General features: G+C 38.6%; 1 protein-coding gene and 2 pseudogenes across 6 annotated transcripts in view; all 3 read left to right on the top strand.

Moving 5' to 3' along the window:
• Positions 1 to 15,853, top strand: part of ST3GAL3 (ST3 beta-galactoside alpha-2,3-sialyltransferase 3) — a 187,225-nt gene that overhangs the window by 41,635 nt on the left and 129,737 nt on the right. The window lies entirely within an intron of this gene.
• On the top strand, positions 399 to 13,940 carry LOC105072843 (receptor-interacting serine/threonine-protein kinase 2 pseudogene; annotated as a pseudogene).
• LOC123618291 (small ribosomal subunit protein eS28-like) lies at positions 12,531 to 15,300 on the top strand (annotated as a pseudogene).

Genomic DNA, 15,853 nt, shown 5'->3' with positions numbered 1-15,853 from the left:
CAAGTACTGTTCACTTCTGTGACAAGAAGAAAATGGAGTTATCTATAAACACATCTGTAAATCATGGTCTGCAGGAGGAATTGTGTGGATCCTCTCAGCTCCATAGAACTAGTGGTTCTCCTGGAGCCTCAGGGTTCCTGTCAGCTCCTCAAGAAAATGATTTTTTTTTTACCTAATTCTTAAGATCAGTACTTCTGGATCATACAGTTAGTAGCTGGCAAACCCAAGACTCAGAGTCAGGTCTTTTGATAAATATTTTCATGTCACTGTACTATACCATGTTGTCATCATGAAGAAATTGTTTCTGGTTGAAGGTTGAACATCCTATAGTTAGAAAGGATGGGCATTCCAGGCAAAAGGAACAACATAGAGGCAAAGAAGCAAGAAAACAGAGAACAGAAAAATGCAAAACTTTTCTGTGCTGCGTCAATGTCCAGTAAATCACAGTTGGAACAGTAACATTTCTGTGGCTCAAAAGACAACATTCTGTGATCACAAGACTGCCCCATGTTCTTTAGCAATAATAAATCCACTCTCAGCTGAGGGAACTTCAGAGCGATTTCAGCCTGGTATAGACCAACAGTGGATTCAGAGTAAAAGAGAAGACATTGTGAACCAAATAACTGAAGCCTGCCTTAACCAGTTGCTAGATGCCCTTCTGTCCAGGGATTTGATCATGAAGGGGGACTATGAGCTCATTAGTACCAAACCTACAAGGACCTCAAAACTCAGACAGCTGGATACCAGTGACATCCACGGAGAAGAATTTGCCAAAGTTATAGTACAAAAGTTGAAGGATAACAAGCAAATGGGTCTTCAGCCTTACCCAGAAATACTTTTGGCTTCTCAATCATCATCTTTAAATTTATTTCAAAATAAAAGCTTATAAATGACTCTTTTGCAAGAAGAAAAGTCAGTTTATAAAAGGGTATTTTATGTTTGTATTGCCTTGATCATGTTGTTTATATAGGATCCATAGGAGTATTAAAAACTAGAATGAAATTTCTTCTTCAGATAAAAAAAATTAATTACTGTAAAATGTCAATGGACTAAATGCTCCATCAAAAGATACAGAGTGGCAGATTGGATAATAAAACAAGAACCTACAATATGTTGCATACAAGAGACCCACTTTAGGGTGAAGGACATACATGGATTGAAAGTGAGAGGATGAAAAAAGATATTTCATGCAAATAGAAATGACAAGAAAGCAGGAATAGCAATACTGATTTCAGACAAAACAAACTTTAAAACAGAGACCATAAAGGAAGACAAAGGTAACACTATATAATGATTAAAGGAGCAATATAAGATGAGGATATTACACTCATTAAAATATATGCACCCCATATAGGAGCACCTAAATACATAAAGAAAATACTAACAGACATAAAGGGAGAAATTGGCAGTGATACAATAACAGTAGGGACTTAAATACCCCACGTGCATCAATGGACAGATCATCCAGACAGAGGGATCAATAAGGAAACACAGACCTTAAATAACACTTTACACCAAATGGGCTTAATTGCTATTTATAGAGTATTCCACCCAAAAGCAGCAGAATACACATTCTTTTCAAGTGCACATGAAACCTTCTCCAGGATAGAGCACATGCTAGACTACAAAACAAGCCTCAATAAATCTAAGAAAACTGAAATTGCCAAACTAGAAACAACTCAAAGACAGTTAATGGATAAACAAATTGTTATATATCTATACAATGGAATAATATGCAGTTTTAAAATGGAATTAACTATTTTTTCTGTTTTTATCAAGACATAATTGACATGTAACATTGTGCTGATTTCAGGTCTACAGCATGATGATATAATATATGCATATATTGCAAAACTTACCATAGTAAGTTTAGTTAGCATTCATTACCTCCCATAGTTACAAAAAAAAGAATTAACTATTGATGCACAAATAACATGGATGAATCTCAAAATAATTGTGCTGAGTGAAAGAAGCCAGACATAACTGAGTACGTAAAATATGCTTCCACTTACAAAAGGCAATCTCATTTATAGTGACAAAAAGCAGATCAGGGGTAGCATAGGAATGGGGTGGGGTGATGGGTGGATTTAAAGGGGCATGAGGTAACTTTGGGGCTTGATAGATATGTTCATTAATTAATTGTGATGATTTTGCAGATGCATGTCAAAATTCACTATGTTGTACATTTTATATGTGGATAGTTTATTGTATGTTAATTATTCCTCAATAATAACGTTTTTTAAAATAGCCAGAGAAAAAAAGACTGATTACCTTCAAAAGAACAACAGTTAGACTTACAGGTGACTTCTCAAGAGTAGCAATAAAAGCCAGAAGACAGTGGACTGTTTTATTGTGTTTAAGGAAAATAACTGTCAACCCAGAACCTGCATATGCAGTGAAATCATTTTTCAAGAATGAAACAAACACTGAAGAAAGTTCACTACTGATACATAAAGCCACTTACAAAATATAAGCCTCAGAAAAAAGAAAATTATTCCAGGAAGAGGATGCAAGAAGGAATGGTAAGAAAAGAGAATGGTAAACATGTGGGTAATCTAAATCAATATTAGCCATATAGTATTTTTAAATGGCAGTATTGTCCAATATTCAGCATTATAAAAAACAAAGGGATGGAACCATACTATGAGTCAGTAATAGCATATAAATTGAGAGAAGATGTTAAGAGTTAAAGTATATTTCTTGTAATGTTTGGTAGGAGGGTTAAATATATCAGTAAACTTAGAGGTTAAGTTAAATATGCAGGTAAGATTTAAGTTAAATATGCAGGCAACTACTACTCGAATAGAAAGAGTACATAACTTAAAAACTAACAAAAGAAAAAAATTAATGAGAAAAAAAGAAGGCAGGAAAGTCAAACAAAAAGCTGATTTTGAAGGAAGGCCAATACTTAATATCTGAAACAAAAAATTGAATAGTTGGTAGTTTAAGCAAGGAGAGTCATGCTTGTAAGACCTAGTCTCAATAAAGCAGAGAGCAATGGCTTTCAAAGTTTGGTCAAGAGTATTTTCATATTAATGACAAGATATTGGTTGCCCTATGCAGTGTGTTGACATTTGCACTAATGATGTAAAGTGATGGTGGGTGAAGCTGTTCACACCTGAGCACAGATCAAAGCAATGGCACCAAACTGTCCTGGCAGTCATTGTGTTTTTCACTGCCACACACAGTACATTAAAACAAAGAAAGAAACAAAACCAGTTTCACTTAAGAATGTTCTTGATGAAACAGATTTAATTATATCTTGACTTTGGGGTATCATTTTACTGAAAAACAGATATGAAGATGAAGTGGGAAATATGCATAATTATCCATATACTTCCTTACTTGCACTGTGAAGTGTTAACATTATCTTGAGGAAACGCACTTGTGCGATTGGACTGCAAGCTGAAATAGCTGCTTCTTTGGTGGAACACCATTTCCACTTGGAGAAATGATTGACAGGCAAACTGTGGTTATTCACGCTTGAGGGTTTGGCAGTCCTTATCTTAGAAATGAATGAAGTAAATGAGCCTGTCATTTCAAGGGGAACAACTATTTTTTTACTATGATAAAACTTGAGATTTCAAGTGAAAATTTGAATTCTGAAAAATGTATCTGTCTCCATGAAACTGGCACCTCAATATTTAAATGCTTTTCTGATGAGATTGATAGTGATATTGACAAATGTGCTTTTTTATATTGTTTAATGAACATGAAAACATAGGAAGGTCTACATAACTCAGTGAACCAATAATGTCCAAATGACCACTGTCAGGATGTTATCAAATCATGCAAGGATAAAAGATTCATTCAAGGTGTAAGATAGACCAGTTAATTTTAATGTAACAAAGTATGAAAATGTTCACTGATACGGCTTCCATTTTAACGCTGCCACTAACCTTTAAGAAACTACCACTTTTTGAGTTTTGGTGTAGTATCAAAGAGGAATACACATACTCACCTGAAAAGGTTATTATAATACTTATCCGTCTTCTAACTATGATAGACCAACATTTTTTTCATATATTTCATTCAGAACATTTCACAACAGATTGAATGTAGAAACTGATGAGAATCCAAATTTCCCTTATTAAGTTGTAAATTAAAGAGATTTGCAAAAAAGTAAAACTATGCTACTTTTTTCCTACTAATTTTTTTGGGAAATAGTTTTTTTTTCATAAAATTATATTCTGTATGATAATATTTAATGGGTTTATTATTAACTTTAAGTGAATTAGTATTTTAAAATATCTTATTTTCTAATGTATTAAAAATTAATAATTATGAACCCACATACACAAACACTCTCAGGAGTCCTCAGTGAGTTTTAAGAGTATAAAAGTGTCCTGATACTAAAAGTTTAAGAACTACTGTTTTTTCTGGAGTCTTCAGAAGAGTGGTTCAAGGACTGGTGGACTTTCAGAAGCAAGAGTATTTAGGGAGTGGTTGACCTTAAGCTGTGAGTTCACAGTTACCTGAGTAAGACCATTGCTGATTGGATGACTTTCAGAAGCGTAGTCATTGAAGTTGTTGTCTGGCTTTCAAAAGCTTGTATAATAGTGTGAAGCTATCATTGTTTGATTTAGATGAGTTGAAAACTAGTTCTGCCATAGAAAACGAAAGTCAGTACTCTGCGTAATTAGGACCCTTTTATTCTCTTTGGAAAAGATGGGAGAAAAACAGAAAGCACAACTCCTATAACTCAGTAATAAAGAGACAGATAACCCAGTTTTTCAAATGGGCAAAATATCTGAATAGCCATTTCTCCAAAGAAGATTTAAACAGTAAGCAGATGAAAAGATGTACATCATCATTAGTCACCAGGGAAACGTAAGTCAAAATCACAAGATACTGCTTAACATCCATGAGGACGGCTATAATCAAAATGACAGGCAATAACAAGTGTTGGTGACAGTGTGGAGAAATTGGAACCCTCTTGCACTGCTGCTGAGAATGTAAAGTGCTGTAGCCACTTTGGAAGACAGTCTGGCAGTTACTTAAAAAGTTAAACATTTAGTTACTATTTGACCCAACAGTTCCGCTTCTAGGCATAAAACTCAAGAGAAATGAAAACATATCTACATTAGAACTCACACACAAACATCCATAGCAGCATTATTCATAACAGCCAAAAAGTAGAAACAATCCAAATGTCCATCAACTGCTGAATGGATTAATAAGGTATGGTACATTCGTACAATGGAATATTATTCACCAATAAAAGGGAATGAGGGCAACATGAATGAACCTTGAAAATATGCTAAGTGAAAGGAGCCAATCACAAAGGACCATGTATTGTATGAGATGTCCAAAATAGGCAAACCTATAGACACAGAAGATGGATTAGTAGTTGCTTAGGACTGGGCGATAGCTGAAGTGTAGAGAGTGATTCTTCCTTAACCGCCATCTGTCAAGGCCACATCAAGGTGGGCAGTAGGAGAGATACCCTTCCTGGGAGCTGTGTAGCCTTAGCAGTTCGTTTCTTGTTGGTGGGGGTTTGGGAGCCTAGGAATTCTTTTAAGATTTAATCATCGCAAGCTATTGCAGACTGGGCTCGGAATTTCTTTGGCTATACGGTTCCCTCAAAACCTAAGTAGCCAAGTATAAAAATATTTTTTTGAGATAATTGTGGAAATACGAATGTGGACTGAGCATTTGATGATATTAAGAAATTATGCACTTTGTTAGAAATGATGATACTGTGGTCATGTAAGGAAATGTCTATGTGTGTTATAATTATGTCTAGGCAAAGTATTCAAGGATGAAACAGCATGATATCGAGAGACTTGTTTTAAAATAATGCAGCCAAAAAAGAGAGAAGGAGAAATAAAGAGGGGTGAGGGAGGGCATGAAAGGGAGAGAACCAAACCAGGAAGCCAGTAGCAAAATGTTTGTTTCATCTATAGGATGGGGCTCATTGTATTCTTCTCTGCACTTTTGTGTGGTTAGAAAACTTTCATTAAAAAAAGTCAAACAAAAACTTTTATAGGTAAGTAACCACAGCTGCCGAAGATCTTATTTAGACTCTTGATCTTTTGTTCACTGGCCTCTGTGTTCTGTCCTTCTTCTAGCCTTTAAATTAATTTGTGACTACTTTGTGAGACCTTTCGAAACAGTAGCCTAGGGTGGGAGAAAGTACTTCTGATCTTCCCCTGTGGATTCACTCCACAGGTCTGGCAGATAACTAACTACAGGTTGAAAAATGTTTGAGGTCACAGTTTTCTCCTGTGAAAGTTGCCACTTGGCAGCATCCCCTTAAAACTGCTTCAATTTGGGTTACAAATCCTACCATTTATATATAAATACAGAATGTATTTATATAGAAAGAAGGGGAAAGTCTTGTGCATATATATTCATATTTATATATACACAGGTACATATATTTAATATAGATTTGCATAAATATGTATAAAACAACTCTGAAAGCATAGAACCCAGTAATAATAACTTTGGCTGCCTTCAGGGAAGAAAGCTGATAGCTAGGTGAGGATACAGGATAAAAGAGAACAAAGGACCAAATCCTGGAGGAACCAACATCTAAGAGGTGGGAGGTAGGTGGTCACCTCTTATGAAGTCACCCTGAATAAACAATGTTTCATACACTCTTAGGAAGCCATGGGAAGAAGCCTGAGAAGGAGCAGCCAGAGAGATAGGAGGGGAAGTCAGAGGTGGGAGTTTTAAAAAGGCTAAGGCTTGCATGTGCCCTTTGACCCAGCATTTCCAGTTCCAGGAATTCATCTACAGGTATACTCGCACATTTGGAAAACGGGCTGTGTAGACGGTTATCCACTGCAGCATTTTTTTTGCCTATTTGTTTTTGGCATCGTTTTTAGCATCATTGTTTTTAATAGCAGAAGTTTGGAAACAACTTAAATGTTCACCAGTAGGGGCCAAGTTCACTCATCCAGTGGGGGTGCTCTGCACCTGAAGAATGAGGAGGCTCTGTTATGTGCTGATATGAAAAGAGTTCTAAAATACATTGTTCAGTATGAAAAGCAAGGATCAGGAGTTTTGTGTGCTTAGGATGTTTTAAACTTTTATCGTTCTGAAAGGATGGTTATCATATTCCTTATTATCATGGCAAAATACTGTTTTTTTGGTTGTGCTTCTGTGAACTCTAGTATTGTTACTATTTGCTTTTTTATTACAAGCAATGGTCGGCATAATCAAATATTTGAGTTACTAAATCTGTTCCATTTTGAGCCAATCACAGTTGCCTCCTGCTGTTTTGTGTCTGACTGCCTAGTGCCTTTATATGGTGTTTTAGCTTTCTAATGGAGCTTTGATATGTAGCAGTCTCCTTGAGCCACAAGAGGGCAGAAGAACCTTATGATTGCCTCAGGACAGGCTTGTACTGGGTATCTTCCTTCTGGCAAAATTGTGCATGGAATTGTTCTTTCACTGATTCGTTCACTAGATGGCATGCACCTAGAAGGCAGGGCTTCTTCGTGTCATAAATGGAGGCAGTAGGGGGATGACAGGAGAGAACATAGATTTTGGCATCACAGATACCTGCTTTTTGCTCTTCCTCCCTCCCCTGTGCAAATTACTTAGTGAACTAGTTATAATCCTTAATCTCTTAGAGCTTGAATATGCAAGACATATATGCAAGAATATGCAAGACGTCCTAGAGACTGGAGGCTTCAGAATAAGCTGGACCTGACTCTGATCCCAGCCCTGTGACCTTGGGTAATTTATTTACTCTGTGTGAACCTGAGTTTTCTCACCTGCAAAAGTAGTTAAGGATTCAGTGAGATAGTGCATTTAAAGCTCTTAGCACTATGTGACAAGCAATGAAGAAGTAACTGCTATAATTGTAAGACCAGCTAACAATACAGATGGATAATGGATCCTCAGTAATTTTTGTTATGTGGCTCTTTGTTATGTACTTACTAATTCTTTATTTGATTACAAGCAAGGTGGTAATATTTTCATTAGGACAATTTCAAAAGCTCCTTTTCTTAGAGGGGCCCTCAAAATATTTGTGGTCTCTTACTGATTTCCTTGCAAAGAATTAGTCTCTTAATACTGTAAAACATTTTGAATTTTTGTGGAGAGTCTCAATTTTACAGCTTCCATCCCACTGTGATTTTGTGTATTTTTATTTTTGATTGGAATATAGGTATTTGTGCCCTGGGCAGAGGTAGTGTTGGGTGACATGGTATTGCGTCAAGGATACTGCACCTGTCTCAGATTGGGATCCCAGGGAAATGGCTCTGAGATAAAGAGTAGTATGTGAAAATCTTATTGTGGAATACTTTAGGGAGCAACACCCCTGGAAGGAAAGGAAAGGAAAAGGCAGCAGGATGGTACAGAGGGAGAAGTTGGCTGTGATTCAGTCCCAAGAAAGGCCTCAGGCTACCGCACGGGGACTGTGAAGTTGGGATGGTCCTTCTGAGCTAGGGGGAGGGGGCTGGTTCCTCCTAGGATAGTCATTGGATGAGGCCACCCTGCCCACGCATGACCCTGGGCAAGGCAGCTCTCTTCAGCCACAGCGATTCCTGAAGAGAGCTGAGAACTGGGGGCTTTCTTCCCACCGTGATCCCAGCAGCGGACTAGTCCTTCATTACTTGAGGGGGGATCTGAGGGGCACACTACAGCTTTCATCAGTGCCTGTGGCCCCCTAAAGGGAAAACAGTAACATGGCTAGTGCAGTTTAACGAAAGACAGCTTTAGACAGAATTGCTTGTGAGTAATACTTAGAAATGATTGTTACTTTTAACTTTTAAGAATTCAGGATAAAGTCATTTTAGTCTAAATGGACCCTTTACTATCCCCAAATTTCTGTGGCTTAGCACATTGAAGGCTCATTTCTCTCACCACACTATCTAGTGCAGATCTGTGACACTAGGGGAAGGCGTTCTGTTCTACCTAATTCATTCAGGGACACAGACTCCTTCAAACTAGTGACCCTGCCAGCTCTGAGGGCCATGGAATCTTCCACTGGGTCCTCTGAGCAGAAACAGGCAAGATTGTGGAGAATGTGCTGAGGGTCTCAAGGGGCCAGCTTGGAGGTGATGTGTTTCTGCCACCCACATTCCATTGGCCAGACCCCATTCACAGGGTCCCACCTACTGAGGGGAGCTGGAAACTAGAGTAGTGGGGTACCCAGGTGGAAAAGGATGGACATGTAACCCTCACTGCTACAGTATTATCTTGCTCTTATCCTTGTGGTGGCTGGATTTAGTCACTGCTGGTGAATCAAAGACACTTCAAAACTGTATGTTTTTAATTTCCCAGAGTTACGTATTTAAATTGCCATCATCATAATAGCATGGTTTTGTTCATCTGGGGCTTATTTTAAAAGGCTCAGGAAAGCAAAATTTTACCAGAGAGAAAGGATGGAACAGAGTTAAAACAGAGCTGAGAATTTAAGGATTCCCTGCTCTGGAAAGGCAAAAAAGAGGCAAAATAACTTCAGGTGTGAGCGTGTGTGTGTGTGTCACAGTAGAGAAGAAAACTGGAAGCCTTTGAGCATGTCGTCTAGCTGTGAAAGCAAGCTCACCTCTCTCCCCCAGCTTGAGCAGGAGCATCTTCTCAGAGGTAGCATGGAGGTAGTGGGAGACAGAGGATTACAAGGAAATGTGCCTGCAAGTTGCACTGATAGGTCCTTGTGGGGTCTCGTGTAAATACCACCCAGGCAGCCCTTGAGCTGGAGGGAGAGAAGCCAAGGTAGCGATATCAACTTTTTCTGTTAGCCAACAAGAAAGAGTACTGCTGAGTGGCGGCTGGTTACTTGCTCAGCTTTGTTCTAGGCAGTGTGGGGCACACAGGAAGAGAGGCAGCAGGGCCTGAGAAGTGTGCAGACTGACAGCTGATGTCGCAGAAAAGATAAGACAGGGCCAGATTAAGTGTTTCAGAGATGAGAAGGAAGATGTGAAATTGAGGAGGGCTTTGAGAAAGAGGTAGGCTCTGAGTCAGGAACCCTGACAGGTGGCCTGGGATATCTGGGGACCGGGGAAAGGTGGTCTGGTTAAGTAGAACATTAGCAGAACCTCTGAAGCAACAGCGATTGCTGAGAGTGATGTGAAGAATGGTGGGGGGAGGGGGCAAGGAGTAGTGAGACCAAAGACTGGAGAGTGAGGGCAGAGCCAGGTCACAGAGGGCCTTAATGTCAGGTGCGCGAGGCAAGGCCATGAGAGGTTCTTCCACTTAATAGAAATACCTGATGGAGATGTGGTGTTCTGGACTTCTGTGTGAAGGAAGATTCACAGAGGTTTCCTGTGGAATTTCTGTTTGAGTACCTAGAATTTTAAACTGTCTTCCTTTATTCCATCAGCAAAGTTCATTCCACAGCCATTTAAATCATACTTATTAAGCTAGTTACTGTACCAGTGTCTAAAGATCAAAGTTAAGCCACGGTCTCTACTTTTGAGGAAATTATCGTCTGGTTAGGTAAGATACACTTTGTAAAAACAAGTGCACTGGGTCACATATGTGAAGACAGAGGGATGTACAGCTGTGCTTATAGCGCTCGCCAAGCTTTTAAAAAGCCCACACTCTCCTGTGGAAACATTGAAGTCTCTCAGTCTCTCTTCATTAATGTTTAATAATACAACAAATGCCATAATTAGAAATTAATTCAGGGAAATCCTCCTGCCCCTCCCACTCCCCTTGATTATTACCGTTAGACAGGGAGTGGTTAACTGCACTCGGAAGAGCTGCGCTGGGGATGGGCACAGGAAAGCCTTCAGAGAGGAAGTGACTCACAAGCCTGGACCTGAAAGATGAATGAATAAGGTGAGAAGTGCATTTTAGGCAGAGAGAGTAGCGTGAGTAAAGGGGGAGGGACCTGGAATAGGGCTAGGAGAGAGCCTTGTAAAGAATGCTGAGTTTGAACTTTGTTAGTGGGAAGCCGATAATGCAAGGATTTTAAGCAGGAGAGAAGTGTGGTGGGATTCGCATTTCAGGAAGAGAACTCTGGCAGCAGTATGGAGGATAGATTGAGACCGAGAGATGGGAGGTAGAGATACCACCTGCCACAGCACTTCACCAGGTGGGGAGGTTCAGGGATGGGGGAATGCCTGGAAAGGCTGCACGGTGCAGGGGGTACCTGAGCTGAACAGAGAAGGATAAGGAGGCACAGAAAATAGCAGTAGGGGTGTTCCTGACAAAGGGCAGATTATGGGCAAGGGCACACAGTGTGAAAGAGCATGGCATGTGTAGAAAGCTGTGGGGAGTCTCTATGGCTGGCATATAGGATATAAATGGGGAATGATAATCACTGGGTGGGTAGGTAATCATTCAGATCACATTAAAGAGGTTAGACTTATTAGGTAAATGAAGAGGAAGCCACAGACCACATAGGAAGCAAGTCCCAACAAGTTTCCAAGGGTTGATAGCATACAGAACAAAGTCTCTGGCCATAGTTGAATTAAGCTAGCACTCAATAACAGAAAGATAACTAGAAAATCCCTTTCTGTTTAGAAATTAAGACATGAACTTGTAAATAATTGTTGGGTCAAAAAAATCATAATGGAAATTGAAAAACAGGTTGGACTGAATGGTATTGAAAATACTACATATCAGAACTTATATAATGCTACTAAAACCAAGCTTTGAGGGAAATTCTTGGACCTAAAGGCATAAGTTTGGTGGAGGGGAGCCAAAGGCTGAAAATCTAAACTTGTATTTCAATAAGTTGCAAAATGTACTATAGCAAATGAAACGCAAAGCAGGAAAACAAAATAATAAAGAGCAGAGTTTGATGAAAAAACAATTTACAGTGTAAAGGATTAACAAAGCCCAAAACGTGTTCTTTCAAAAGACTGATAAAATTGACAAACCCCTGGCAAGACTGATCAGGAGGAGCTGGGGGAGAGAGAGCACGCAGGCACCAGTGCAAGTTAGCTATGCCAGGAATGGGAAGGGGACAGCACTGGGGAAGGCACAGACATTCAACAGATAGAAAGAGGAGGTTGTGAGCAATTTTATACCAAAAGTTCTGAGAATTTTGTGAAAATGGATCAGTTTCTAAAATAACTGACCAAAACTGACTCAAGAAGTAATAGAAACCATACAATCCTGTGAGCATTAAACCAAGGAAATCAATAATCAAAAATCTTTCTACAGAGAAAACTCCAAGCTCAGATGGCTTTACTGGAGATTTCTTAAAAAGATTGAAAAGAATAAATAAATAATTCCAGCCTCATACAAACTCACAGAACAGAAAAAAAGTGACACCCCTTACTTGTTTTTTGAGACTAGCACATCCTTGATACCAAAACCCACCAAAGACAGCTCAAGAAAGGAAAATGACAGGCCAAGCTGCTTAAAAATATGGATATAAAAATCCAGAACGAAACTTTAGCAAATTCCACAATATATTAAAAAAAATACATCATCACCTAGTTGGTCTTATCCTAAGAATATACACGATTGATTTAACATTAGAGAAATCCATCAAAGTAATTAATCACATTAATAATAGGTTTTAGTAGGTTAAGTATATTTAAATGGATTATAAAGGAAAAGTCATAGTATTTCAATAGATACAGAAAAAAACATTTGGTAAAATTCAGCATTCACTCATGCTAGGACTGCTTAGCAAACTAGAGCTAGCAGAGAACTTTAAGCTGAAAAAAGGTATCTATCCATAAAAACTCTCCATAAAACATCTTGCTTACTAGGGAAATTTTGGAGGTTTTCCTTTCAGGATCAGAAACAAGACAAGCACCAAACATGACTTTTTCAGTATTGAGCTGGATGCCTAGTGCAGTGAGGCAAGAAAGAAAATGATGAAAATCTAACCTGAGGAAGTTAATAGGAGAGAGGTGTGGGCATGGGTTTGAGAGAAATTTAGAAAGCCTTGCCTGACTTGGACCCATGTATTCATTTCTTTCATTGATTAAATATATTGGCTGGTAATGAGAATATAGAAAGAAGTTGAAACAAAGGAAAAGGACCTAATATTTATTCAGTTCTTATTCTGTGAAAGTTCTGTACTAGATGCTTTTGCATATTTAATTATTTAAATCACATATTCTCTTTACTATCTTGAAAACTCATGCAGTTGATGATTAGGGAAACTACCTGAGAAAAAGGAAATACATTTGCATAAATTCATCCCAATTGTTAAATACTAGTTCAAGCTCATATTTAGCTATCAAGAGTATGTTATACTTTATATATTTTTTCATTCGTTTTTAATCATATAGCAGGTCTTTGAGGTAGAATGAAGTCTGTCAAAAGGTCTTTTCCTAATTTTATAGATGAAGAAGCAAATATAAAATTATACTGATTCGCTCAGTGTCAATATAGGACCAAGACTTTAATCTTTCACTCCAGGGAGCACAGAAACTGTAACTTCAAAGCACATAATCAAAAGATTTTGGAAATGGAAATCTGTTGGGGTCCTAGAAGCATGGTTTGGGCCATCACACAGAATATCTCTAGTTACAGTGTGTGTAAGACTATGAGAGAAAGAAAGGGCAGGGAGGGAGAAGCGGAAGGCGGAGAGAGAGAGGAACAGCAACCTCCTCCGTCCCAGTGACAGGCCTCAGGTCCACAGCTGTATGCAAAGATTAACACAAACGGCAGATTTTGGAAGTATTGGCACAGGAGGGAGGTGCAACCTTATTATGACTCGCTGAGGGAGAACTGGTGACAAAAACATCATGAAAGGGAATGTCCTGTACAAAGACCACATTTATTGGAGAAAAAGAAGCCACCCTGAGAGTGAGAATAGAATGAAAATTACTAGCTCTCCGCTGCCCGCCACCGCGGCGCTGTCGTGAACACGAGCGTGTGCAGCCCATCAAGCCGGCTGTGGTGACCAAGGTGCTGGCTGGGCAGGACCGGTTTGCAGGGACAGTGCACGCAGGTCCGCGAAGAATTCATGGATGTACCGAGCCGCTCCATCATCCAAAACCTGAAAGGTCCCGTGCGCGAGGGTGACGTGCTCGCCCCTTTGGAGTCGGAGCGGGAGGCTGGGAGCCTGCGCTGAGCTTACGGCTGGGTCCCGGATATCTGAGTCAACCACTTGGTCCACGAGGAAGATCTGCCTACCGTTTATATTGTTTAAAAAAAAGAAAGAAGGAAAATTGCTTAGTTTATTAACTGTTAATACTAAAAACAAAACATCTGATAAAATCTTGCCTTGCTTAGAAGGAAGAAGACATTATTCAGTTTAGCAAACATTTCCGAATTTCTGCTGCATGCCAGATAGTTTGCCAAGTGGCTGGGATGCTTAATCAAACAAGTTCGATCTCTGAGCTGGAAGGAAGCTCTGAGACGTGATCTCCAGCAGAAAGTGTCCACAACTTCCTCTCCCGATATACAGAGCCCTCCACCTTTTGTTCTTCAGCTGTCTTTGCAACTTCATCTGCCAGAGTCACAAAGTTAGCTGTCATCTGCTGCCTTTCGTACTTTTCATCCTTATCTGCTTTCATCACATCTCCACTCTTCCAGTTGTTTCCAGTTGACAAGTCCAATGAAATTCTTTTTCCCTTATCAGCTGTCTGTCACCATCAGTTACCTTCCTCTCTGACATTGCCACCTTCCACTTTTTCCTGGCTCTTTCCTTTGGGCAATAAACATGCTTACTTACTTACATATACATAAAAATTATGAATATATTTTATATCTGAAATAAGTACTTGAATATGTCTGTAGTAAATAGATTGACATGAATTAGGGATCTCTTTTCCATGTAGTATAAAATAGATTCTTAGAAGTTATTATTTATATTTAAATAAATGAGACTGTTAGGTGACACCTCTTGGGGAAACCACTTTTGACTCAGTGATCTAAAACTTAGGCCAGAACTCAGAAATTATAGTTTTTAATAATTTTTTGTGTATATTTACACCATTATAAAAGAAAGTTCATTATAGAATAAACATTTATAATTCTGTCATTTGGAGGCAATTTGAGGTAAATTTTGTTTTATTTTCTCCTGAACTTTTTCCTATGTCTAGCTTTTTTCTTTGTTGTATATAATTAATCACATTGGTGTATAGATACCATATATTTCTTAAGATTTTTAATTGTGTAACATAGCAAGAATATTCTGAAATTATAAGGTCACAGTGTATTATGTAATTAAATGAGTAATACATGTTAAACATGAATACATGGTCATGTAAATACCTTCAATAAACAAGTGTACAGAGTGAAAAACAAGTTATCCATCACAAAATCCTATTCTTAAAGATTTGCTGTGTATTCTTCAAGGCCATTTTTCATGGATGTGTGTTTTGTGTATGTGTGTGCAATGTTTGTACCATCAAGGCTATGGTGGTTATAGTTGTGATGATTATACCATTAAATTAAGGAAAATAAATTTCTTAGACAAATGGACACTTCTCCTTATTTAACAGAAGATTGTCTCTTTCAAAGGTGTGTGCTCCTGGATTTGGGACATCATTTTTCTCTCCTCCAGGATCATGGAAGTTAAGCGAAAATATACAAAAGGGAGGGATATTAGAATTCTGCTGACTTGAAACAGAATGTATCTAGGAGAGGTGTAAGCTCTGTACCTAGATTCTTTTTTCTTTTGGCCTGTGGATGTCCTGTTGTTCCAGCACCACTTGTTGAAAAGGCTGTCTTTGCTCCTTTGTACTGCCTTTGCTCCTTTGTCAAGATCAGTTGACTGTACTTATGTGGATCTATTTCTGGGCTCCCTATCAAGGTTCCATCGATCTATTTGTCTAGTCTTTTGCCAGTTCCACACTGTCGTGATTACTGTAGTTTTATGGTAATTCAGTCAGGCAATGTCAGTCTTCCAACCTTTTTCTTTTACAATATTGTGTTGGCTATTCTGAATCTTTTGCCTCTCCACATAAACATTAGGATCAGTTTGTCAGTATCCACAAAATAACTTGCCAGGATTTTAATTGGAATTGCCTTGAAA

This window comes from Camelus bactrianus, chromosome 13, assembly GCF_048773025.1.
Source record: "Camelus bactrianus isolate YW-2024 breed Bactrian camel chromosome 13, ASM4877302v1, whole genome shotgun sequence".
Classification (NCBI taxonomy): domain Eukaryota; kingdom Metazoa; phylum Chordata; class Mammalia; order Artiodactyla; family Camelidae; genus Camelus; species Camelus bactrianus.
Note: the sequence above shows the minus strand (reverse complement) of the source record. Positions and strands in the feature narration are given on the sequence as shown.